At 40.3% G+C, this 27,370-nt stretch overlaps 9 non-coding genes across 9 annotated transcripts; all 9 read right to left on the reverse strand.

The window, feature by feature from the left end:
* Window positions 1-869: 869 nt before the first annotated feature.
* Window positions 870-976, reverse strand: LOC149780679 (U6 spliceosomal RNA). Its single transcript, XR_016415227.1, has one exon. It is a non-coding gene; the product is annotated as a U6 spliceosomal RNA (small nuclear RNA).
* Window positions 977-3,983: 3,007 nt separating this feature from the next.
* On the reverse strand, window positions 3,984-4,090 carry LOC149780680 (U6 spliceosomal RNA). Its single transcript, XR_016415228.1, has one exon. It is a non-coding gene; the product is annotated as a U6 spliceosomal RNA (small nuclear RNA).
* Window positions 4,091-7,096: 3,006 nt separating this feature from the next.
* On the reverse strand, window positions 7,097-7,203 carry LOC149780681 (U6 spliceosomal RNA). Its single transcript, XR_016415229.1, has one exon. It is a non-coding gene; the product is annotated as a U6 spliceosomal RNA (small nuclear RNA).
* A 3,006-nt stretch (window positions 7,204-10,209) lies between these two features.
* On the reverse strand, window positions 10,210-10,316 carry LOC149780682 (U6 spliceosomal RNA). Its single transcript, XR_016415230.1, has one exon. It is a non-coding gene; the product is annotated as a U6 spliceosomal RNA (small nuclear RNA).
* Window positions 10,317-13,321: 3,005 nt separating this feature from the next.
* On the reverse strand, window positions 13,322-13,428 carry LOC149780683 (U6 spliceosomal RNA). The gene has a single exon (XR_016415231.1). It is a non-coding gene; the product is annotated as a U6 spliceosomal RNA (small nuclear RNA).
* A 3,017-nt stretch (window positions 13,429-16,445) lies between these two features.
* On the reverse strand, window positions 16,446-16,552 carry LOC149780684 (U6 spliceosomal RNA). The gene has a single exon (XR_016415242.1). It is a non-coding gene; the product is annotated as a U6 spliceosomal RNA (small nuclear RNA).
* Window positions 16,553-19,548: 2,996 nt separating this feature from the next.
* LOC149780685 (U6 spliceosomal RNA) lies at window positions 19,549-19,655 on the reverse strand. The gene has a single exon (XR_016415243.1). It is a non-coding gene; the product is annotated as a U6 spliceosomal RNA (small nuclear RNA).
* A 2,996-nt stretch (window positions 19,656-22,651) lies between these two features.
* LOC149780686 (U6 spliceosomal RNA) lies at window positions 22,652-22,758 on the reverse strand. The gene has a single exon (XR_016415245.1). It is a non-coding gene; the product is annotated as a U6 spliceosomal RNA (small nuclear RNA).
* Window positions 22,759-25,787: 3,029 nt separating this feature from the next.
* LOC149780687 (U6 spliceosomal RNA) lies at window positions 25,788-25,894 on the reverse strand. The gene has a single exon (XR_016415232.1). It is a non-coding gene; the product is annotated as a U6 spliceosomal RNA (small nuclear RNA).
* Window positions 25,895-27,370: the final 1,476 nt, after the last annotated feature.

Consider the following 27,370-nt stretch of genomic DNA (forward strand, 5'->3'; position numbering starts at 1 on the left):
AATGCAAGACCACAGAGCTCACAACCTGCCAAATATATACTGTTACACGCACACGGGTATTTACTTGACCGAGCGGTTGTCAAACCCTGGCGCGATTCTCGCTAGAAGTCATAAGTTTCCCCGACTTTCCAAAGACTTCCATACAACCTCAGTTGTAAATCAGAAAGCCCGACGTGTCCATTCTATACCTAAATTTTCCTCTAATTAAATGCAAGACCACGGATAAACCAAACTGTCAACTATCTATCAACCGTACATCTGCGTGTTTTGGCTTCATTATGTTTCCGCACCACCAACCGTTCACGCCTTAGAACATATATGAGTACTCCCTAACAATGGGAACTATTTTAACTCCGCCACCTTAGGCCAGTCAATGTATGCTTTCCAGGCACATTTCGCCGATATAACTGCACCATATTCGCCCGCATGGCGACATAAACGGTCTCTGCCAAGTCCCTTTTTATTTATGCCCTTGTGTAATTTACCGGTTTAATACCGTAAGTGCTGTCCTTGCAGTCACGCTACCAATGTATACCACTAGATTTTAATATGTACTATTTTACGAAAGGGACATTCATTCGGTTTTGGTCGCAATTCACTACTAGTGAACCATGGCATTATGGAGACTCACTAACACTTTACTCCGCGAAGTTTGCTCCTAGTCATTGGCCAATTATTTCGGGCAAAGGAATATTTATATTGCACCAAATTCCAATTATCAGACAAGTAATCACACAAATCTAAGAATTCCTTAAAACGGGGCGCTATAACCAAAGCGCATACTCCAAATTTATTACAATATGATCAAGTCGAAATTAATATGAAACTTACACGTTCCATACTGTTTCGTGAATTTTGATAATGAAATTAAAAATATGGAACGCTTCACGAATTTGCGTGTCATCCTTGCGCAGGGGCCATGCTAATCTTCTCTGTATCGTTCCAATTTTAGTATATGTACTGCCGAAGCAAGTACGATATACCATACCTGTTAATTTCCTTATTAAATGCATTTTCACGTAACATTTAAAGGAGAGGTACATGTACATTTGCATAACCGTGCACAGCGGGAAAACGTTGCAAAACGTTGGAGCAGTTAACTTCCTTTATTGCCGGTGGGGAAATATTCCAGGATGTCAAAAATAAAATAAACATACACATAAAAACCTTATTAAAATTACGTTGCTAGCATGAGTTTCATTTGCCATATAGCCTAATTTGAAACCACACGAACAAAAGAATCATTTACAATATTTTAAACATTCAAACACGGTCGTTAAGGTGACCAAAACGTAGATCTCTTTATTCTCCACTTACATCAATGGTTCTTCGTCTAGATGCATTCTGCGCCACATGCCGTTATATAGGTAGTCCGAATAGAATACGTTTCTTTTCTTGCGGAGACATTTAGGCATAACAAAATGTGTGATTTTACTGCGCCGGCATACATCTGAAGCGTACTTTCGTGACAGAAAAAGTCGAGGCCACTCCAACTGCGCAGTGACCGCAATTTGATTACAATTATATCTCCACTGGCCCACGTGAAGCTCTGAGAAGAACCGCTTAGGGGTCATGTTCCGGTGACATACGTTATTAGCATAATCGCTAATTTTATCAGCCAATCAGATGAAGGCTTTTACCTTGGCGTTTGGGAGACTGATTAGTACGGCAGAAGCTCATCAATGTGTTCCCAACGATTTGGTTTACTTTTTGAAATTGTATGAAAGCGGCATTTCCCTTGGCTAATTCAAAGGTCTCCAGAACATGGCCCCTAAGCGGTCGCTTTCAGAGCTTCACGTAGGACAGTGGAGATCTCATTCACATGAGACTGCAGTGACTGAGAAGCTGCAAATAAAAACAAGTAGTTCGTTGATTCGCATCCGCTCGGTTGATCTAACCTGGTTCACGGCCGCTATGAAGCTACCACCAATATGTGTCATTTTACGTAAAATTACTATAGGCGACCAGTCATCTTCGCTAGCCAAGGTTTCCATATCTTAAGCCTATCTACACCTTGGCGGATGGAGCAGGCATTTGTGTGCTCTGGGCGTGTGAATTTAATTGCATGCAGAGGAAAACCACCGCATCCTACCAAACCTAAATTGTTCAAGTTTGAACCTGTTCCTAGATGATCGAGACAAGAGGAGCACACAACTTAAATCGACCCATACATACGCAGTTTAACACTGTCGGTCTGTGCTTGTACAAATACACATCACTCAAATACACCTGTAATGGCTTTTCTTTGGTACGTTGTCATACCTTCGATGTTAAACTTCCAAAGAATCCTTTTGAAGTAAATTGCCTCCACCCTTTTCGGCCCATCTACAATGTACCACGGTTACACGCTATTGATTAGTTGGCATTACATCCCAAGGGAGGCAACTCACGAAATCCAGTCAATGTCCCTAGGACAAAGCACTAATATATCTGCTCGATCCGCCAAGGTGTAAATTGGGTTAACATATCGGAACCTTGGCTAGCGAAGATGGGGACCAGTTCATGTTGGAAAAAGTCGAGTGGCAGCTAAACGTTGTAAGTTTCGGTGTTTTTGAAAACACGTCACTTCTATTTAGGGGGCGCTCTACAGATATTATGAACTTATAAGAAAACGATTGGTGTATGGTGTAGTTGCTTACATAGGCAACATGCTCAGTGAGAGAATATTGGCATATTTCTGTGTTACGTTAATGTGCTGTGACTGAAATTTCTTTGTATATTGTCTCAAAATACCCCTCCCTCACAAAAACAGCAAAAAAAAAAAAAAAAAAAAAAAAAAAAAACCTTACTGGTACTTATTTTCTTTGAAATACATTTCAACCGTATGCGTTGTGAGTTGGGGATATTTCTCTTCTCCCGAACATCGCTGGATTTAAATTTTTTTAATTGTTCTATACGGCAAAGTAACATAATCAAGAACACATTTACGCTAAATTGAAATGCAGAATATATTACAAGCCAGGGGTCATTACTTGACCGAGCGTTGTCAGACACTAGCGTGATACCCGATAGAAGTCATAAGTTTACCCCAAATTTACAAAGACTTCCATACAACTTCAGTTGTAAATTATAAAGCCCAACGTGTCCATTATATGCATAAATTTTACTTTAATCAATGCAAGACCACAGAGCTCACAACCTGCCAAATATATACTGTTACACGCACACGGGTATTTACTTGACCGAGCGGTTGTCAAACCCTGGCGCGATTCTCGCTAGAAGTCATAAGTTTCCCCGACTTTCCAAAGACTTCCATACAACCTCAGTTGTAAATCAGAAAGCCCGACGTGTCCATTCTATACCTAAATTTTCCTCTAATTAAATGCAAGACCACGGATAAACCAAACTGTCAACTATCTATCAACCGTACATCTGCGTGTTTTGGCTTCATTATGTTTCCGCACCACCAACCGTTCACGCCTTAGAACATATATGAGTACTCCCTAACAATGGGAACTATTTTAACTCCGCCACCTTAGGCCAGTCAATGTATGCTCTCCAGGCACATTTCGCCGATATAACTGCACCATATTCGCCCGCATGGCGACATAAACGGTCTCTGCCAAGTCCCTTTTTATTTATGCCCTTGTGTAATTTACCGGTTTAATACCGTAAGTGCTGTCCTTGCAGTCACGCTACCAATGTATACCACTAGATTTTAATATGTACTATTTTACGAAAGGGACATTCATTCGGTTTTGGTCGCAATTCACTACTAGTGAACCATGGCATTATGGAGACTCACTAACACTTTACTCCGCGAAGTTTGCTCCTAGTCATTGGCCAATTATTTCGGGCAAAGGAATATTTATATTGCACCAAATTCCAATTATCAGACAAGTAATCACACAAATCTAAGAATTCCTTAAAACGGGGCGCTATAACCAAAGCGCATACTCCAAATTTATTACAATATGATCAAGTCGAAATTAATATGAAACTTACACGTTCCATACTGTTTCGTGAATTTTGATAATGAAATTAAAAATATGGAACGCTTCACGAATTTGCGTGTCATCCTTGCGCAGGGGCCATGCTAATCTTCTCTGTATCGTTCCAATTTTAGTATATGTACTGCCGAAGCAAGTACGATATACCATACCTGTTAATTTCCTTATTAAATGCATTTTCACGTAACATTTAAAGGAGAGGTACATGTACATTTGCATAACCGTGCACAGCGGGAAAACGTTGCAAAACGTTGGAGCAGTTAACTTCCTTTATTGCCGGTGGGGAAATATTCCAGGATGTCAAAAATAAAATAAACATACACATAAAAACCTTATTAAAATTACGTTGCTAGCATGAGTTTCATTTGCCATATAGCCTAATTTGAAACCACACGAACAAAAGAATCATTTACAATATTTTAAACATTCAAACACGGTCGTTAAGGTGACCAAAACGTAGATCTCTTTATTCTCCACTTACATCAATGGTTCTTCGTCTAGATGCATTCTGCGCCACATGCCGTTATATAGGTAGTCCGAATAGAATACGTTTCTTTTCTTGCGGAGACATTTAGGCATAACAAAATGTGTGATTTTACTGCGCCGGCATACATCTGAAGCGTACTTTCGTGACAGAAAAAGTCGAGGCCACTCCAACTGCGCAGTGACCGCAATTTGATTACAATTATATCTCCACTGGCCCACGTGAAGCTCTGAGAAGAACCGCTTAGGGGTCATGTTCCGGTGACATACGTTATTAGCATAATCGCTAATTTTATCAGCCAATCAGATGAAGGCTTTTACCTTGGCGTTTGGGAGACTGATTAGTACGGCAGAAGCTCATCAATGTGTTCCCAACGATTTGGTTTACTTTTTGAAATTGTATGAAAGCGGCATTTCCCTTGGCTAATTCAAAGGTCTCCAGAACATGGCCCCTAAGCGGTCGCTTTCAGAGCTTCACGTAGGACAGTGGAGATCTCATTCACATGAGACTGCAGTGACTGAGAAGCTGCAAATAAAAACAAGTAGTTCGTTGATTCGCATCCGCTCGGTTGATCTAACCTGGTTCACGGCCGCTATGAAGCTACCACCAATATGTGTCATTTTACGTAAAATTACTATAGGCGACCAGTCATCTTCGCTAGCCAAGGTTTCCATATCTTAAGCCTATCTACACCTTGGCGGATGGAGCAGGCATTTGTGTGCTCTGGGCGTGTGAATTTAATTGCATGCAGAGGAAAACCACCGCATCCTACCAAACCTAAATTGTTCAAGTTTGAACCTGTTCCTAGATGATCGAGACAAGAGGAGCACACAACTTAAATCGACCCATACATACGCAGTTTAACACTGTCGGTCTGTGCTTGTACAAATACACATCACTCAAATACACCTGTAATGGCTTTTCTTTGGTACGTTGTCATACCTTCGATGTTAAACTTCCAAAGAATCCTTTTGAAGTAAATTGCCTCCACCCTTTTCGGCCCATCTACAATGTACCACGGTTACACGCTATTGATTAGTTGGCATTACATCCCAAGGGAGGCAACTCACGAAATCCAGTCAATGTCCCTAGGACAAAGCACTAATATATCTGCTCGATCCGCCAAGGTGTAAATTGGGTTAACATATCGGAACCTTGGCTAGCGAAGATGGGGACCAGTTCATGTTGGAAAAAGTCGAGTGGCAGCTAAACGTTGTAAGTTTCGGTGTTTTTGAAAACACGTCACTTCTATTTAGGGGGCGCTCTACAGATATTATGAACTTATAAGAAAACGATTGGTGTATGGTGTAGTTGCTTACATAGGCAACATGCTCAGTGAGAGAATATTGGCATATTTCTGTGTTACGTTAATGTGCTGTGACTGAAATTTCTTTGTATATTGTCTCAAAATACCCCTCCCTCACAAAAACAGCAAAAAAAAAAAAAAAAAAAAAAAAAAAAACCTTACTGGTACTTATTTTCTTTGAAATACATTTCAACCGTATGCGTTGTGAGTTGGGGATATTTCTCTTCTCCCGAACATCGCTGGATTTAAATTTTTTTAATTGTTCTATACGGCAAAGTAACATAATCAAGAACACATTTACGCTAAATTGAAATGCAGAATATATTACAAGCCAGGGGTCATTACTTGACCGAGCGTTGTCAGACACTAGCGTGATACCCGATAGAAGTCATAAGTTTACCCCAAATTTACAAAGACTTCCATACAACTTCAGTTGTAAATTATAAAGCCCAACGTGTCCATTATATGCATAAATTTTACTTTAATCAATGCAAGACCACAGAGCTCACAACCTGCCAAATATATACTGTTACACGCACACGGGTATTTACTTGACCGAGCGGTTGTCAAACCCTGGCGCGATTCTCGCTAGAAGTCATAAGTTTCCCCGACTTTCCAAAGACTTCCATACAACCTCAGTTGTAAATCAGAAAGCCCGACGTGTCCATTCTATACCTAAATTTTCCTCTAATTAAATGCAAGACCACGGATAAACCAAACTGTCAACTATCTATCAACCGTACATCTGCGTGTTTTGGCTTCATTATGTTTCCGCACCACCAACCGTTCACGCCTTAGAACATATATGAGTACTCCCTAACAATGGGAACTATTTTAACTCCGCCACCTTAGGCCAGTCAATGTATGCTCTCCAGGCACATTTCGCCGATATAACTGCACCATATTCGCCCGCATGGCGACATAAACGGTCTCTGCCAAGTCCCTTTTTATTTATGCCCTTGTGTAATTTACCGGTTTAATACCGTAAGTGCTGTCCTTGCAGTCACGCTACCAATGTATACCACTAGATTTTAATATGTACTATTTTACGAAAGGGACATTCATTCGGTTTTGGTCGCAATTCACTACTAGTGAACCATGGCATTATGGAGACTCACTAACACTTTACTCCGCGAAGTTTGCTCCTAGTCATTGGCCAATTATTTCGGGCAAAGGAATATTTATATTGCACCAAATTCCAATTATCAGACAAGTAATCACACAAATCTAAGAATTCCTTAAAACGGGGCGCTATAACCAAAGCGCATACTCCAAATTTATTACAATATGATCAAGTCGAAATTAATATGAAACTTACACGTTCCATACTGTTTCGTGAATTTTGATAATGAAATTAAAAATATGGAACGCTTCACGAATTTGCGTGTCATCCTTGCGCAGGGGCCATGCTAATCTTCTCTGTATCGTTCCAATTTTAGTATATGTACTGCCGAAGCAAGTACGATATACCATACCTGTTAATTTCCTTATTAAATGCATTTTCACGTAACATTTAAAGGAGAGGTACATGTACATTTGCATAACCGTGCACAGCGGGAAAACGTTGCAAAACGTTGGAGCAGTTAACTTCCTTTATTGCCGGTGGGGAAATATTCCAGGATGTCAAAAATAAAATAAACATACACATAAAAACCTTATTAAAATTACGTTGCTAGCATGAGTTTCATTTGCCATATAGCCTAATTTGAAACCACACGAACAAAAGAATCATTTACAATATTTTAAACATTCAAACACGGTCGTTAAGGTGACCAAAACGTAGATCTCTTTATTCTCCACTTACATCAATGGTTCTTCGTCTAGATGCATTCTGCGCCACATGCCGTTATATAGGTAGTCCGAATAGAATACGTTTCTTTTCTTGCGGAGACATTTAGGCATAACAAAATGTGTGATTTTACTGCGCCGGCATACATCTGAAGCGTACTTTCGTGACAGAAAAAGTCGAGGCCACTCCAACTGCGCAGTGACCGCAATTTGATTACAATTATATCTCCACTGGCCCACGTGAAGCTCTGAGAAGAACCGCTTAGGGGTCATGTTCCGGTGACATACGTTATTAGCATAATCGCTAATTTTATCAGCCAATCAGATGAAGGCTTTTACCTTGGCGTTTGGGAGACTGATTAGTACGGCAGAAGCTCATCAATGTGTTCCCAACGATTTGGTTTACTTTTTGAAATTGTATGAAAGCGGCATTTCCCTTGGCTAATTCAAAGGTCTCCAGAACATGGCCCCTAAGCGGTCGCTTTCAGAGCTTCACGTAGGACAGTGGAGATCTCATTCACATGAGACTGCAGTGACTGAGAAGCTGCAAATAAAAACAAGTAGTTCGTTGATTCGCATCCGCTCGGTTGATCTAACCTGGTTCACGGCCGCTATGAAGCTACCACCAATATGTGTCATTTTACGTAAAATTACTATAGGCGACCAGTCATCTTCGCTAGCCAAGGTTTCCATATCTTAAGCCTATCTACACCTTGGCGGATGGAGCAGGCATTTGTGTGCTCTGGGCGTGTGAATTTAATTGCATGCAGAGGAAAACCACCGCATCCTACCAAACCTAAATTGTTCAAGTTTGAACCTGTTCCTAGATGATCGAGACAAGAGGAGCACACAACTTAAATCGACCCATACATACGCAGTTTAACACTGTCGGTCTGTGCTTGTACAAATACACATCACTCAAATACACCTGTAATGGCTTTTCTTTGGTACGTTGTCATACCTTCGATGTTAAACTTCCAAAGAATCCTTTTGAAGTAAATTGCCTCCACCCTTTTCGGCCCATCTACAATGTACCACGGTTACACGCTATTGATTAGTTGGCATTACATCCCAAGGGAGGCAACTCACGAAATCCAGTCAATGTCCCTAGGACAAAGCACTAATATATCTGCTCGATCCGCCAAGGTGTAAATTGGGTTAACATATCGGAACCTTGGCTAGCGAAGATGGGGACCAGTTCATGTTGGAAAAAGTCGAGTGGCAGCTAAACGTTGTAAGTTTCGGTGTTTTTGAAAACACGTCACTTCTATTTAGGGGGCGCTCTACAGATATTATGAACTTATAAGAAAACGATTGGTGTATGGTGTAGTTGCTTACATAGGCAACATGCTCAGTGAGAGAATATTGGCATATTTCTGTGTTACGTTAATGTGCTGTGACTGAAATTTCTTTGTATATTGTCTCAAAATACCCCTCCCTCACAAAAACAGCAAAAAAAAAAAAAAAAAAAAAAAAAAAAACCTTACTGGTACTTATTTTCTTTGAAATACATTTCAACCGTATGCGTTGTGAGTTGGGGATATTTCTCTTCTCCCGAACATCGCTGGATTTAAATTTTTTTAATTGTTCTATACGGCAAAGTAACATAATCAAGAACACATTTACGCTAAATTGAAATGCAGAATATATTACAAGCCAGGGGTCATTACTTGACCGAGCGTTGTCAGACACTAGCGTGATACCCGATAGAAGTCATAAGTTTACCCCAAATTTACAAAGACTTCCATACAACTTCAGTTGTAAATTATAAAGCCCAACGTGTCCATTATATGCATAAATTTTACTTTAATCAATGCAAGACCACAGAGCTCACAACCTGCCAAATATATACTGTTACACGCACACGGGTATTTACTTGACCGAGCGGTTGTCAAACCCTGGCGCGATTCTCGCTAGAAGTCATAAGTTTCCCCGACTTTCCAAAGACTTCCATACAACCTCAGTTGTAAATCAGAAAGCCCGACGTGTCCATTCTATACCTAAATTTTCCTCTAATTAAATGCAAGACCACGGATAAACCAAACTGTCAACTATCTATCAACCGTACATCTGCGTGTTTTGGCTTCATTATGTTTCCGCACCACCAACCGTTCACGCCTTAGAACATATATGAGTACTCCCTAACAATGGGAACTATTTTAACTCCGCCACCTTAGGCCAGTCAATGTATGCTTTCCAGGCACATTTCGCCGATATAACTGCACCATATTCGCCCGCATGGCGACATAAACGGTCTCTGCCAAGTCCCTTTTTATTTATGCCCTTGTGTAATTTACCGGTTTAATACCGTAAGTGCTGTCCTTGCAGTCACGCTACCAATGTATACCACTAGATTTTAATATGTACTATTTTACGAAAGGGACATTCATTCGGTTTTGGTCGCAATTCACTACTAGTGAACCATGGCATTATGGAGACTCACTAACACTTTACTCCGCGAAGTTTGCTCCTAGTCATTGGCCAATTATTTCGGGCAAAGGAATATTTATATTGCACCAAATTCCAATTATCAGACAAGTAATCACACAAATCTAAGAATTCCTTAAAACGGGGCGCTATAACCAAAGCGCATACTCCAAATTTATTACAATATGATCAAGTCGAAATTAATATGAAACTTACACGTTCCATACTGTTTCGTGAATTTTGATAATGAAATTAAAAATATGGAACGCTTCACGAATTTGCGTGTCATCCTTGCGCAGGGGCCATGCTAATCTTCTCTGTATCGTTCCAATTTTAGTATATGTACTGCCGAAGCAAGTACGATATACCATACCTGTTAATTTCCTTATTAAATGCATTTTCACGTAACATTTAAAGGAGAGGTACATGTACATTTGCATAACCGTGCACAGCGGGAAAACGTTGCAAAACGTTGGAGCAGTTAACTTCCTTTATTGCCGGTGGGGAAATATTCCAGGATGTCAAAAATAAAATAAACATACACATAAAAACCTTATTAAAATTACGTTGCTAGCATGAGTTTCATTTGCCATATAGCCTAATTTGAAACCACACGAACAAAAGAATCATTTACAATATTTTAAACATTCAAACACGGTCGTTAAGGTGACCAAAACGTAGATCTCTTTATTCTCCACTTACATCAATGGTTCTTCGTCTAGATGCATTCTGCGCCACATGCCGTTATATAGGTAGTCCGAATAGAATACGTTTCTTTTCTTGCGGAGACATTTAGGCATAACAAAATGTGTGATTTTACTGCGCCGGCATACATCTGAAGCGTACTTTCGTGACAGAAAAAGTCGAGGCCACTCCAACTGCGCAGTGACCGCAATTTGATTACAATTATATCTCCACTGGCCCACGTGAAGCTCTGAGAAGAACCGCTTAGGGGTCATGTTCCGGTGACATACGTTATTAGCATAATCGCTAATTTTATCAGCCAATCAGATGAAGGCTTTTACCTTGGCGTTTGGGAGACTGATTAGTACGGCAGAAGCTCATCAATGTGTTCCCAACGATTTGGTTTACTTTTTGAAATTGTATGAAAGCGGCATTTCCCTTGGCTAATTCAAAGGTCTCCAGAACATGGCCCCTAAGCGGTCGCTTTCAGAGCTTCACGTAGGACAGTGGAGATCTCATTCACATGAGACTGCAGTGACTGAGAAGCTGCAAATAAAAACAAGTAGTTCGTTGATTCGCATCCGCTCGGTTGATCTAACCTGGTTCACGGCCGCTATGAAGCTACCACCAATATGTGTCATTTTACGTAAAATTACTATAGGCGACCAGTCATCTTCGCTAGCCAAGGTTTCCATATCTTAAGCCTATCTACACCTTGGCGGATGGAGCAGGCATTTGTGTGCTCTGGGCGTGTGAATTTAATTGCATGCAGAGGAAAACCACCGCATCCTACCAAACCTAAATTGTTCAAGTTTGAACCTGTTCCTAGATGATCGAGACAAGAGGAGCACACAACTTAAATCGACCCATACATACGCAGTTTAACACTGTCGGTCTGTGCTTGTACAAATACACATCACTCAAATACACCTGTAATGGCTTTTCTTTGGTACGTTGTCATACCTTCGATGTTAAACTTCCAAAGAATCCTTTTGAAGTAAATTGCCTCCACCCTTTTCGGCCCATCTACAATGTACCACGGTTACACGCTATTGATTAGTTGGCATTACATCCCAAGGGAGGCAACTCACGAAATCCAGTCAATGTCCCTAGGACAAAGCACTAATATATCTGCTCGATCCGCCAAGGTGTAAATTGGGTTAACATATCGGAACCTTGGCTAGCGAAGATGGGGACCAGTTCATGTTGGAAAAAGTCGAGTGGCAGCTAAACGTTGTAAGTTTCGGTGTTTTTGAAAACACGTCACTTCTATTTAGGGGGCGCTCTACAGATATTATGAACTTATAAGAAAACGATTGGTGTATGGTGTAGTTGCTTACATAGGCAACATGCTCAGTGAGAGAATATTGGCATATTTCTGTGTTACGTTAATGTGCTGTGACTGAAATTTCTTTGTATATTGTCTCAAAATACCCCTCCCTCACAAAAACAGCAAAAAAAAAAAAAAAAAAAAAAAAAAAACCTTACTGGTACTTATTTTCTTTGAAATACATTTCAACCGTATGCGTTGTGAGTTGGGGATATTTCTCTTCTCCCGAACATCGCTGGATTTAAATTTTTTTAATTGTTCTATACGGCAAAGTAACATAATCAAGAACACATTTACGCTAAATTGAAATGCAGAATATATTACAAGCCAGGGGTCATTACTTGACCGAGCGTTGTCAGACACTAGCGTGATACCCGATAGAAGTCATAAGTTTACCCCAAATTTACAAAGACTTCCATACAACTTCAGTTGTAAATTATAAAGCCCAACGTGTCCATTATATGCATAAATTTTACTTTAATCAATGCAAGACCACAGAGCTCACAACCTGCCAAATATATACTGTTACACGCACACGGGTATTTACTTGACCGAGCGGTTGTCAAACCCTGGCGCGATTCTCGCTAGAAGTCATAAGTTTCCCCGACTTTCCAAAGACTTCCATACAACCTCAGTTGTAAATCAGAAAGCCCGACGTGTCCATTCTATACCTAAATTTTCCTCTAATTAAATGCAAGACCACGGATAAACCAAACTGTCAACTATCTATCAACCGTACATCTGCGTGTTTTGGCTTCATTATGTTTCCGCACCACCAACCGTTCACGCCTTAGAACATATATGAGTACTCCCTAACAATGGGAACTATTTTAACTCCGCCACCTTAGGCCAGTCAATGTATGCTTTCCAGGCACATTTCGCCGATATAACTGCACCATATTCGCCCGCATGGTGACATAAACGGTCTCTGCCAAGTCCCTTTTTATTTATGCCCTTGTGTAATTTACCGGTTTAATACCGTAAGTGCTGTCCTTGCAGTCACGCTACCAATGTATACCACTAGATTTTAATATGTACTATTTTACGAAAGGGACATTCATTCGGTTTTGGTCGCAATTCACTACTAGTGAACCATGGCATTATGGAGACTCACTAACACTTTACTCCGCGAAGTTTGCTCCTAGTCATTGGCCAATTATTTCGGGCAAAGGAATATTTATATTGCACCAAATTCCAATTATCAGACAAGTAATCACACAAATCTAAGAATTCCTTAAAACGGGGCGCTATAACCAAAGCGCATACTCCAAATTTATTACAATATGATCAAGTCGAAATTAATATGAAACTTACACGTTCCATACTGTTTCGTGAATTTTGATAATGAAATTAAAAATATGGAACGCTTCACGAATTTGCGTGTCATCCTTGCGCAGGGGCCATGCTAATCTTCTCTGTATCGTTCCAATTTTAGTATATGTACTGCCGAAGCAAGTACGATATACCATACCTGTTAATTTCCTTATTAAATGCATTTTCACGTAACATTTAAAGGAGAGGTACATGTACATTTGCATAACCGTGCACAGCGGGAAAACGTTGCAAAACGTTGGAGCAGTTAACTTCCTTTATTGCCGGTGGGGAAATATTCCAGGATGTCAAAAATAAAATAAACATACACATAAAAACCTTATTAAAATTACGTTGCTAGCATGAGTTTCATTTGCCATATAGCCTAATTTGAAACCACACGAACAAAAGAATCATTTACAATATTTTAAACATTCAAACACGGTCGTTAAGGTGACCAAAACGTAGATCTCTTTATTCTCCACTTACATCAATGGTTCTTCGTCTAGATGCATTCTGCGCCACATGCCGTTATATAGGTAGTCCGAATAGAATACGTTTCTTTTCTTGCGGAGACATTTAGGCATAACAAAATGTGTGATTTTACTGCGCCGGCATACATCTGAAGCGTACTTTCGTGACAGAAAAAGTCGAGGCCACTCCAACTGCGCAGTGACCGCAATTTGATTACAATTATATCTCCACTGGCCCACGTGAAGCTCTGAGAAGAACCGCTTAGGGGTCATGTTCCGGTGACATACGTTATTAGCATAATCGCTAATTTTATCAGCCAATCAGATGAAGGCTTTTACCTTGGCGTTTGGGAGGCTGATTAGTACGGCAGAAGCTCATCAATGTGTTCCCAACGATTTGGTTTACTTTTTGAAATTGTATGAAAGCGGCATTTCCCTTGGCTAATTCAAAGGTCTCCAGAACATGGCCCCTAAGCGGTCGCTTTCAGAGCTTCACGTAGGACAGTGGAGATCTCATTCACATGAGACTGCAGTGACTGAGAAGCTGCAAATAAAAACAAGTAGTTCGTTGATTCGCATCCGCTCGGTTGATCTAACCTGGTTCACGGCCGCTATGAAGCTACCACCAATATGTGTCATTTTACGTAAAATTACTATAGGCGACCAGTCATCTTCGCTAGCCAAGGTTTCCATATCTTAAGCCTATCTACACCTTGGCGGATGGAGCAGGCATTTGTGTGCTCTGGGCGTGTGAATTTAATTGCATGCAGAGGAAAACCACCGCATCCTACCAAACCTAAATTGTTCAAGTTTGAACCTGTTCCTAGATGATCGAGACAAGAGGAGCACACAACTTAAATCGACCCATACATACGCAGTTTAACACTGTCGGTCTGTGCTTGTACAAATACACATCACTCAAATACACCTGTAATGGCTTTTCTTTGGTACGTTGTCATACCTTCGATGTTAAACTTCCAAAGAATCCTTTTGAAGTAAATTGCCTCCACCCTTTTCGGCCCATCTACAATGTACCACGGTTACACGCTATTGATTAGTTGGCATTACATCCCAAGGGAGGCAACTCACGAAATCCAGTCAATGTCCCTAGGACAAAGCACTAATATATCTGCTCGATCCGCCAAGGTGTAAATTGGGTTAACATATCGGAACCTTGGCTAGCGAAGATGGGGACCAGTTCATGTTGGAAAAAGTCGAGTGGCAGCTAAACGTTGTAAGTTTCGTTGTTTTTGAAAACACGTCACTTCTATTTAGGGGGCGCTCTACAGATATTATGAACTTATAAGAAAACGATTGGTGTATGGTGTAGTTGCTTACATAGGCAACATGCTCAGTGAGAGAATATTGGCATATTTCTGTGTTACGTTAATGTGCTGTGACTGAAATTTCTTTGTATATTGTCTCAAAATACCCCTCCCTCACAAAAACAGCAAAAAAAAAAAAAAAAAAAAAAAAAAAAAAAAAAAAAAAAACTTACTGGTACTTATTTTCTTTGAAATACATTTCAACCGTATGCGTTGTGAGTTGGGGATATTTCTCTTCTCCCGAACATCGCTGGATTTAAATTTTTTTAATTGTTCTATACGGCAAAGTAACATAATCAAGAACACATTTACGCTAAATTGAAATGCAGAATATATTACAAGCCAGGGGTCATTACTTGACCGAGCGTTGTCAGACACTAGCGTGATACCCGATAGAAGTCATAAGTTTACCCCAAATTTACAAAGACTTCCATACAACTTCAGTTGTAAATTATAAAGCCCAACGTGTCCATTATATGCATAAATTTTACTTTAATCAATGCAAGACCACAGAGCTCACAACCTGCCAAATATATACTGTTACACGCACACGGGTATTTACTTGACCGAGCGGTTGTCAAACCCTGGCGCGATTCTCGCTAGAAGTCATAAGTTTCCCCGACTTTCCAAAGACTTCCATACAACCTCAGTTGTAAATCAGAAAGCCCGACGTGTCCATTCTATACCTAAATTTTCCTCTAATTAAATGCAAGACCACGGATAAACCAAACTGTCAACTATCTATCAACCGTACATCTGCGTGTTTTGGCTTCATTATGTTTCCGCACCACCAACCGTTCACGCCTTAGAACATATATGAGTACTCCCTAACAATGGGAACTATTTTAACTCCGCCACCTTAGGCCAGTCAATGTATGCTTTCCAGGCACATTTCGCCGATATAACTGCACCATATTCGCCCGCATGGCGACATAAACGGTCTCTGCCAAGTCCCTTTTTATTTATGCCCTTGTGTAATTTACCGGTTTAATACCGTAAGTGCTGTCCTTGCAGTCACGCTACCAATGTATACCACTAGATTTTAATATGTACTATTTTACGAAAGGGACATTCATTCGGTTTTGGTCGCAATTCACTACTAGTGAACCATGGCATTATGGAGACTCACTAACACTTTACTCCGCGAAGTTTGCTCCTAGTCATTGGCCAATTATTTCGGGCAAAGGAATATTTATATTGCACCAAATTCCAATTATCAGACAAGTAATCACACAAATCTAAGAATTCCTTAAAACGGGGCGCTATAACCAAAGCGCATACTCCAAATTTATTACAATATGATCAAGTCGAAATTAATATGAAACTTACACGTTCCATACTGTTTCGTGAATTTTGATAATGAAATTAAAAATATGGAACGCTTCACGAACTTGCGTGTCATCCTTGCGCAGGGGCCATGCTAATCTTCTCTGTATCGTTCCAATTTTAGTATATGTACTGCCGAAGCAAGTACGATATACCATACCTGTTAATTTCCTTATTAAATGCATTTTCACGTAACATTTAAAGGAGAGGTACATGTACATTTGCATAACCGTGCACAGCGGGAAAACGTTGCAAAACGTTGGAGCAGTTAACTTCCTTTATTGCCGGTGGGGAAATATTCCAGGATGTCAAAAATAAAATAAACATACACATAAAAACCTTATTAAAATTACGTTGCTAGCATGAGTTTCATTTGCCATATAGCCTAATTTGAAACCACACGAACAAAAGAATCATTTACAATATTTTAAACATTCAAACACGGTCGTTAAGGTGACCAAAACGTAGATCTCTTTATTCTCCACTTACATCAATGGTTCTTCGTCTAGATGCATTCTGCGCCACATGCCGTTATATAGGTAGTCCGAATAGAATACGTTTCTTTTCTTGCGGAGACATTTAGGCATAACAAAATGTGTGATTTTACTGCGCCGGCATACATCTGAAGCGTACTTTCGTGACAGAAAAAGTCGAGGCCACTCCAACTGCGCAGTGACCGCAATTTGATTACAATTATATCTCCACTGGCCCACGTGAAGCTCTGAGAAGAACCGCTTAGGGGTCATGTTCCGGTGACATACGTTATTAGCATAATCGCTAATTTTATCAGCCAATCAGATGAAGGCTTTTACCTTGGCGTTTGGGAGACTGATTAGTACGGCAGAAGCTCATCAATGTGTTCCCAACGATTTGGTTTACTTTTTGAAATTGTATGAAAGCGGCATTTCCCTTGGCTAATTCAAAGGTCTCCAGAACATGGCCCCTAAGCGGTCGCTTTCAGAGCTTCACGTAGGACAGTGGAGATCTCATTCACATGAGACTGCAGTGACTGAGAAGCTGCAAATAAAAACAAGTAGTTCGTTGATTCGCATCCGCTCGGTTGATCTAACCTGGTTCACGGCCGCTATGAAGCTACCACCAATATGTGTCATTTTACGTAAAATTACTATAGGCGACCAGTCATCTTCGCTAGCCAAGGTTTCCATATCTTAAGCCTATCTACACCTTGGCGGATGGAGCAGGCATTTGTGTGCTCTGGGCGTGTGAATTTAATTGCATGCAGAGGAAAACCACCGCATCCTACCAAACCTAAATTGTTCAAGTTTGAACCTGTTCCTAGATGATCGAGACAAGAGGAGCACACAACTTAAATCGACCCATACATACGCAGTTTAACACTGTCGGTCTGTGCTTGTACAAATACACATCACTCAAATACACCTGTAATGGCTTTTCTTTGGTACGTTGTCATACCTTCGATGTTAAACTTCCAAAGAATCCTTTTGAAGTAAATTGCCTCCACCCTTTTCGGCCCATCTACAATGTACCACGGTTACACGCTATTGATTAGTTGGCATTACATCCCAAGGGAGGCAACTCACGAAATCCAGTCAATGTCCCTAGGACAAAGCACTAATATATCTGCTCGATCCGCCAAGGTGTAAATTGGGTTAACATATCGGAACCTTGGCTAGCGAAGATGGGGACCAGTTCATGTTGGAAAAAGTCGAGTGGCAGCTAAACGTTGTAAGTTTCGGTGTTTTTGAAAACACGTCACTTCTATTTAGGGGGCGCTCTACAGATATTATGAACTTATAAGAAAACGATTGGTGTATGGTGTAGTTGCTTACATAGGCAACATGCTCAGTGAGAGAATATTGGCATATTTCTGTGTTACGTTAATGTGCTGTGACTGAAATTTCTTTGTATATTGTCTCAAAATACCCCTCCCTCACAAAAACAGCAAAAAAAAAAAAAAAAAAACCTTACTGGTACTTATTTTCTTTGAAATACATTTCAACCGTATGCGTTGTGAGTTGGGGATATTTCTCTTCTCCCGAACATCGCTGGATTTAAATTTTTTTAATTGTTCTATACGGCAAAGTAACATAATCAAGAACACATTTACGCTAAATTGAAATGCAGAATATATTACAAGCCAGGGGTCATTACTTGACCGAGCGTTGTCAAACACTAGCGTGATACCCGATAGAAGTCATAAGTTTACCCCAAATTTACAAAGACTTCCATACAACTTCAGTTGTAAATTATAAAGCCCAACGTGTCCATTATATGCATAAATTTTACTTTAATCAATGCAAGACCACAGAGCTCACAACCTGCCAAATATATACTGTTACACGCACACGGGTATTTACTTGACCGAGCGGTTGTCAAACCCTGGCGCGATTCTCGCTAGAAGTCATAAGTTTCCCCGACTTTCCAAAGACTTCCATACAACCTCAGTTGTAAATCAGAAAGCCCGACGTGTCCATTCTATACCTAAATTTTCCTCTAATTAAATGCAAGACCACGGATAAACCAAACTGTCAACTATCTATCAACCGTACATCTGCGTGTTTTGGCTTCATTATGTTTCCGCACCACCAACCGTTCACGCCTTAGAACATATATGAGTACTCCCTAACAATGGGAACTATTTTAACTCCGCCACCTTAGGCCAGTCAATGTATGCTTTCCAGGCACATTTCGCCGATATAACTGCACCATATTCGCCCGCATGGCGACATAAACGGTCTCTGCCAAGTCCCTTTTTATTTATGCCCTTGTGTAATTTACCGGTTTAATACCGTAAGTGCTGTCCTTGCAGTCACGCTACCAATGTATACCACTAGATTTTAATATGTACTATTTTACGAAAGGGACATTCATTCGGTTTTGGTCGCAATTCACTACTAGTGAACCATGGCATTATGGAGACTCACTAACACTTTACTCCGCGAAGTTTGCTCCTAGTCATTGGCCAATTATTTCGGGCAAAGGAATATTTATATTGCACCAAATTCCAATTATCAGACAAGTAATCACACAAATCTAAGAATTCCTTAAAACGGGGCGCTATAACCAAAGCGCATACTCCAAATTTATTACAATATGATCAAGTCGAAATTAATATGAAACTTACACGTTCCATACTGTTTCGTGAATTTTGATAATGAAATTAAAAATATGGAACGCTTCACGAACTTGCGTGTCATCCTTGCGCAGGGGCCATGCTAATCTTCTCTGTATCGTTCCAATTTTAGTATATGTACTGCCGAAGCAAGTACGATATACCATACCTGTTAATTTCCTTATTAAATGCATTTTCACGTAACATTTAAAGGAGAGGTACATGTACATTTGCATAACCGTGCACAGCGGGAAAACGTTGCAAAACGTTGGAGCAGTTAACTTCCTTTATTGCCGGTGGGGAAATATTCCAGGATGTCAAAAATAAAATAAACATACACATAAAAACCTTATTAAAATTACGTTGCTAGCATGAGTTTCATTTGCCATATAGCCTAATTTGAAACCACACGAACAAAAGAATCATTTACAATATTTTAAACATTCAAACACGGTCGTTAAGGTGACCAAAACGTAGATCTCTTTATTCTCCACTTACATCAATGGTTCTTCGTCTAGATGCATTCTGCGCCACATGCCGTTATATAGGTAGTCCGAATAGAATACGTTTCTTTTCTTGCGGAGACATTTAGGCATAACAAAATGTGTGATTTTACTGCGCCGGCATACATCTGAAGCGTACTTTCGTGACAGAAAAAGTCGAGGCCACTCCAACTGCGCAGTGACCGCAATTTGATTACAATTATATCTCCACTGGCCCACGTGAAGCTCTGAGAAGAACCGCTTAGGGGTCATGTTCCGGTGACATACGTTATTAGCATAATCGCTAATTTTATCAGCCAATCAGATGAAGGCTTTTACCTTGGCGTTTGGGAGACTGATTAGTACGGCAGAAGCTCATCAATGTGTTCCCAACGATTTGGTTTACTTTTTGAAATTGTATGAAAGCGGCATTTCCCTTGGCTAATTCAAAGGTCTCCAGAACATGGCCCCTAAGCGGTCGCTTTCAGAGCTTCACGTAGGACAGTGGAGATCTCATTCACATGAGACTGCAGTGACTGAGAAGCTGCAAATAAAAACAAGTAGTTCGTTGATTCGCATCCGCTCGGTTGATCTAACCTGGTTCACGGCCGCTATGAAGCTACCACCAATATGTGTCATTTTACGTAAAATTACTATAGGCGACCAGTCATCTTCGCTAGCCAAGGTTTCCATATCTTAAGCCTATCTACACCTTGGCGGATGGAGCAGGCATTTGTGTGCTCTGGGCGTGTGAATTTAATTGCATGCAGAGGAAAACCACCGCATCCTACCAAACCTAAATTGTTCAAGTTTGAACCTGTTCCTAGATGATCGAGACAAGAGGAGCACACAACTTAAATCGACCCATACATACGCAGTTTAACACTGTCGGTCTGTGCTTGTACAAATACACATCACTCAAATACACCTGTAATGGCTTTTCTTTGGTACGTTGTCATACCTTCGATGTTAAACTTCCAAAGAATCCTTTTGAAGTAAATTGCCTCCACCCTTTTCGGCCCATCTACAATGTACCACGGTTACACGCTATTGATTAGTTGGCATTACATCCCAAGGGAGGCAACTCACGAAATCCAGTCAATGTCCCTAGGACAAAGCACTAATATATCTGCTCGATCCGCCAAGGTGTAAATTGGGTTAACATATCGGAACCTTGGCTAGCGAAGATGGGGACCAGTTCATGTTGGAAAAAGTCGAGTGGCAGCTAAACGTTGTAAGTTTCGGTGTTTTTGAAAACACGTCACTTCTATTTAGGGGGCGCTCTACAGATATTATGAACTTATAAGAAAACGATTGGTGTATGGTGTAGTTGCTTACATAGGCAACATGCTCAGTGAGAGAATATTGGCATATTTCTGTGTTACGTTAATGTGCTGTGACTGAAATTTCTTTGTATATTGTCTCAAAATACCCCTCCCTCACAAAAACAGCAAAAAAAAAAAAAAAAAAACCTTACTGGTACTTATTTTCTTTGAAATACATTTCAACCGTATGCGTTGTGAGTTGGGGATATTTCTCTTCTCCCGAACATCGCTGGATTTAAATTTTTTTAATTGTTCTATACGGCAAAGTAACATAATCAAGAACACATTTACGCTAAATTGAAATGCAGAATATATTACAAGCCAGGGGTCATTACTTGACCGAGCGTTGTCAAACACTAGCGTGATACCCGATAGAAGTCATAAGTTTACCCCAAATTTACAAAGACTTCCATACAACTTCAGTTGTAAATTATAAAGCCCAACGTGTCCATTATATGCATAAATTTTACTTTAATCAATGCAAGACCACAGAGCTCACAACCTGCCAAATATATACTGTTACACGCACACGGGTATTTACTTGACCGAGCGGTTGTCAAACCCTGGCGCGATTCTCGCTAGAAGTCATAAGTTTCCCCGACTTTCCAAAGACTTCCATACAACCTCAGTTGTAAATCAGAAAGCCCGACGTGTCCATTCTATACCTAAATTTTCCTCTAATTAAATGCAAGACCACGGATAAACCAAACTGTCAACTATCTATCAACCGTACATCTGCGTGTTTTGGCTTCATTATGTTTCCGCACCACCAACCGTTCACGCCTTAGAACATATATGAGTACTCCCTAACAATGGGAACTATTTTAACTCCGCCACCTTAGGCCAGTCAATGTATGCTTTCCAGGCACATTTCGCCGATATAACTGCACCATATTCGCCCGCATGGCGACATAAACGGTCTCTGCCAAGTCCCTTTTTATTTATGCCCTTGTGTAATTTACCGGTTTAATACCGTAAGTGCTGTCCTTGCAGTCACGCTACCAATGTATACCACTAGATTTTAATATGTACTATTTTACGAAAGGGACATTCATTCGGTTTTGGTCGCAATTCACTACTAGTGAACCATGGCATTATGGAGACTCACTAACACTTTACTCCGCGAAGTTTGCTCCTAGTCATTGGCCAATTATTTCGGGCAAAGGAATATTTATATTGCACCAAATTCCAATTATCAGACAAGTAATCACACAAATCTAAGAATTCCTTAAAACGGGGCGCTATAACCAAAGCGCATACTCCAAATTTATTACAATATGATCAAGTCGAAATTAATATGAAACTTACACGTTCCATACTGTTTCGTGAATTTTGATAATGAAATTAAAAATATGGAACGCTTCACGAACTTGCGTGTCATCCTTGCGCAGGGGCCATGCTAATCTTCTCTGTATCGTTCCAATTTTAGTATATGTACTGCCGAAGCAAGTACGATATACCATACCTGTTAATTTCCTTATTAAATGCATTTTCACGTAACATTTAAAGGAGAGGTACATGTACATTTGCATAACCGTGCACAGCGGGAAAACGTTGCAAAACGTTGGAGCAGTTAACTTCCTTTATTGCCGGTGGGGAAATATTCCAGGATGTCAAAAATAAAATAAACATACACATAAAAACCTTATTAAAATTACGTTGCTAGCATGAGTTTCATTTGCCATATAGCCTAATTTGAAACCACACGAACAAAAGAATCATTTACAATATTTTAAACATTCAAACACGGTCGTTAAGGTGACCAAAACGTAGATCTCTTTATTCTCCACTTACATCAATGGTTCTTCGTCTAGATGCATTCTGCGCCACATGCCGTTATATAGGTAGTCCGAATAGAATACGTTTCTTTTCTTGCGGAGACATTTAGGCATAACAAAATGTGTGATTTTACTGCGCCGGCATACATCTGAAGCGTACTTTCGTGACAGAAAAAGTCGAGGCCACTCCAACTGCGCAGTGACCGCAATTTGATTACAATTATATCTCCACTGGCCCACGTGAAGCTCTGAGAAGAACCGCTTAGGGGTCATGTTCCGGTGACATACGTTATTAGCATAATCGCTAATTTTATCAGCCAATCAGATGAAGGCTTTTACCTTGGCGTTTGGGAGACTGATTAGTACGGCAGAAGCTCATCAATGTGTTCCCAACGATTTGGTTTACTTTTTGAAATTGTATGAAAGCGGCATTTCCCTTGGCTAATTCAAAGGTCTCCAGAACATGGCCCCTAAGCGGTCGCTTTCAGAGCTTCACGTAGGACAGTGGAGATCTCATTCACATGAGACTGCAGTGACTGAGAAGCTGCAAATAAAAACAAGTAGTTCGTTGATTCGCATCCGCTCGGTTGATCTAACCTGGTTCACGGCCGCTATGAAGCTACCACCAATATGTGTCATTTTACGTAAAATTACTATAGGCGACCAGTCATCTTCGCTAGCCAAGGTTTCCATATCTTAAGCCTATCTACACCTTGGCGGATGGAGCAGGCATTTGTGTGCTCTGGGCGTGTGAATTTAATTGCATGCAGAGGAAAACCACCGCATCCTACCAAACCTAAATTGTTCAAGTTTGAACCTGTTCCTAGATGATCGAGACAAGAGGAGCACACAACTTAAATCGACCCATACATACGCAGTTTAACACTGTCGGTCTGTGCTTGTACAAATACACATCACTCAAATACACCTGTAATGGCTTTTCTTTGGTACGTTGTCATACCTTCGATGTTAAACTTCCAAAGAATCCTTTTGAAGTAAATTGCCTCCACCCTTTTCGGCCCATCTACAATGTACCACGGTTACACGCTATTGATTAGTTGGCATTACATCCCAAGGGAGGCAACTCACGAAATCCAGTCAATGTCCCTAGGACAAAGCACTAATATATCTGCTCGATCCGCCAAGGTGTAAATTGGGTTAACATATCGGAACCTTGGCTAGCGAAGATGGGGACCAGTTCATGTTGGAAAAAGTCGAGTGGCAGCTAAACGTTGTAAGTTTCGGTGTTTTTGAAAACACGTCACTTCTATTTAGGGGGCGCTCTACAGATATTATGAACTTATAAGAAAACGATTGGTGTATGGTGTAGTTGCTTACATAGGCAACATGCTCAGTGAGAGAATATTGGCATATTTCTGTGTTACGTTAATGTGCTGTGACTGAAATTTCTTTGTATATTGTCTCAAAATACCCCTCCCTCACAAAAACAGCAAAAAAAAAAAAAAAAAAAAAAAAAAAAAAAAAAAAAAAAAAAAAAAAAAAAAACTTACTGGTACTTATTTTCTTTGAAATACATTTCAACCGTATGCGTTGTGAGTTGGGGATATTTCTCTTCTCCCGAACATCGCTGGATTTAAATTTTTTTAATTGTTCTATACGGCAAAGTAACATAATCAAGAACACATTTACGCTAAATTGAAATGCAGAATATATTACAAGCCAGGGGTCATTACTTGACCGAGCGTTGTCAGACACTAGCGTGATACCCGATAGAAGTCATAAGTTTACCCCAAATTTACAAAGACTTCCATACAACTTCAGTTGTAAATTATAAAGCCCAACGTGTCCATTATATGCATAAATTTTACTTTAATCAATGCAAGACCACAGAGCTCACAACCTGCCAAATATATACTGTTACACGCACACGGGTATTTACTTGACCGAGCGGTTGTCAAACCCTGGCGCGATTCTCGCTAGAACTCATAAGTTTCCCCGACTTTCCAAAGACTTCCATACAACCTCAGTTGTAAATCAGAAAGCCCGACGTGTCCATTCTATACCTAAATTTTCCTCTAATTAAATGCAAGACCACGGATAAACCAAACTGTCAACTATCTATCAACCGTACATCTGCGTGTTTTGGCTTCATTATGTTTCGCACCACCAACCGTTCACGCCTTAGAACATATATGAGTACTCCCTAACAATGGGAACTATTTTAACTCCGCCACCTTAGGCCAGTCAATGTATGCTTTCCAGGCACATTTCGCCGATATAACTGCACCATATTCGCCCGCATGGCGACATAAACGGTCTCTGCCAAGTCCCTTTTTATTTATGCCCTTGTGTAATTTACCGGTTTAATACCGTAAGTGCTGTCCTTGCAGTCACGCTACCAATGTATACCACTAGATTTTAATATGTACTATTTTACGAAAGGGACATTCATTCGGTTTTGGTCGCAATTCACTACTAGTGAACCATGGCATTATGGAGACTCACTAACACTTTACTCCGCGAAGTTTGCTCCTAGTCATTGGCCAATTATTTCGGGCAAAGGAATATTTATATTGCACCAAATTCCAATTATCAGACAAGTAATCACACAAATCTAAGAATTCCTTAAAACGGGGCGCTATAACCAAAGCGCATACTCCAAATTTATTACAATATGATCAAGTCGAAATTAATATGAAACTTACACGTTCCATACTGTTTCGTGAATTTTGATAATGAAATTAAAAATATGGAACGCTTCACGAATTTGCGTGTCATCCTTGCGCAGGGGCCATGCTAATCTTCTCTGTATCGTTCCAATTTTAGTATATGTACTGCCGAAGCAAGTACGATATACCATACCTGTTAATTTCCTTATTAAATGCATTTTCACGTAACATTTAAAGGAGAGGTACATGTACATTTGCATAACCGTGCACAGCGGGAAAACGTTGCAAAACGTTGGAGCAGTTAACTTCCTTTATTGCCGGTGGGGAAATATTCCAGGATGTCAAAAATAAAATAAACATACACATAAAAACCTTATTAAAATTACGTTGCTAGCATGAGTTTCATTTGCCATATAGCCTAATTTGAAACCACACGAACAAAAGAATCATTTACAATATTTTAAACATTCAAACACGGTCGTTAAGGTGACCAAAACGTAGATCTCTTTATTCTCCACTTACATCAATGGTTCTTCGTCTAGATGCATTCTGCGCCACATGCCGTTATATAGGTAGTCCGAATAGAATACGTTTCTTTTCTTGCGGAGACATTTAGGCATAACAAAATGTGTGATTTTACTGCGCCGGCATACATCTGAAGCGTACTTTCGTGACAGAAAAAGTCGAGGCCACTCCAACTGCGCAGTGACCGCAATTTGATTACAATTATATCTCCACTGGCCCACGTGAAGCTCTGAGAAGAACCGCTTAGGGGTCATGTTCCGGTGACATACGTTATTAGCATAATCGCTAATTTTATCAGCCAATCAGATGAAGGCTTTTACCTTGGCGTTTGGGAGACTGATTAGTACGGCAGAAGCTCATCAATGTGTTCCCAACGATTTGGTTTACTTTTTGAAATTGTATGAAAGCGGCATTTCCCTTGGCTAATTCAAAGGTCTCCAGAACATGGCCCCTAAGCGGTCGCTTTCAGAGCTTCACGTAGGACAGTGGAGATCTCATTCACATGAGACTGCAGTGACTGAGAAGCTGCAAATAAAAACAAGTAGTTCGTTGATTCGCATCCGCTCGGTTGATCTAACCTGGTTCACGGCCGCTATGAAGCTACCACCAATATGTGTCATTTTACGTAAAATTACTATAGGCGACCAGTCATCTTCGCTAGCCAAGGTTTCCATATCTTAAGCCTATCTACACCTTGGCGGATGGAGCAGGCATTTGTGTGCTCTGGGCGTGTGAATTTAATTGCATGCAGAGGAAAACCACCGCATCCTACCAAACCTAAATTGTTCAAGTTTGAACCTGTTCCTAGATGATCGAGACAAGAGGAGCACACAACTTAAATCGACCCATACATACGCAGTTTAACACTGTCGGTCTGTGCTTGTACAAATACACATCACTCAAATACACCTGTAATGGCTTTTCTTTGGTACGTTGTCATACCTTCGATGTTAAACTTCCAAAGAATCCTTTTGAAGTAAATTGCCTCCACCCTTTTCGGCCCATCTACAATGTACCACGGTTACACGCTATTGATTAGTTGGCATTACATCCCAAGGGAGGCAACTCACGAAATCCAGTCAATGTCCCTAGGACAAAGCACTAATATATCTGCTCGATCCGCCAAGGTGTA

Source organism: Sinohyriopsis cumingii, chromosome 16, assembly GCF_028554795.1.
Source record: "Sinohyriopsis cumingii isolate HCF-2022 chromosome 16, ASM2855479v2, whole genome shotgun sequence".
In the NCBI taxonomy this organism is placed as follows: domain Eukaryota; kingdom Metazoa; phylum Mollusca; class Bivalvia; order Unionida; family Unionidae; genus Sinohyriopsis; species Sinohyriopsis cumingii.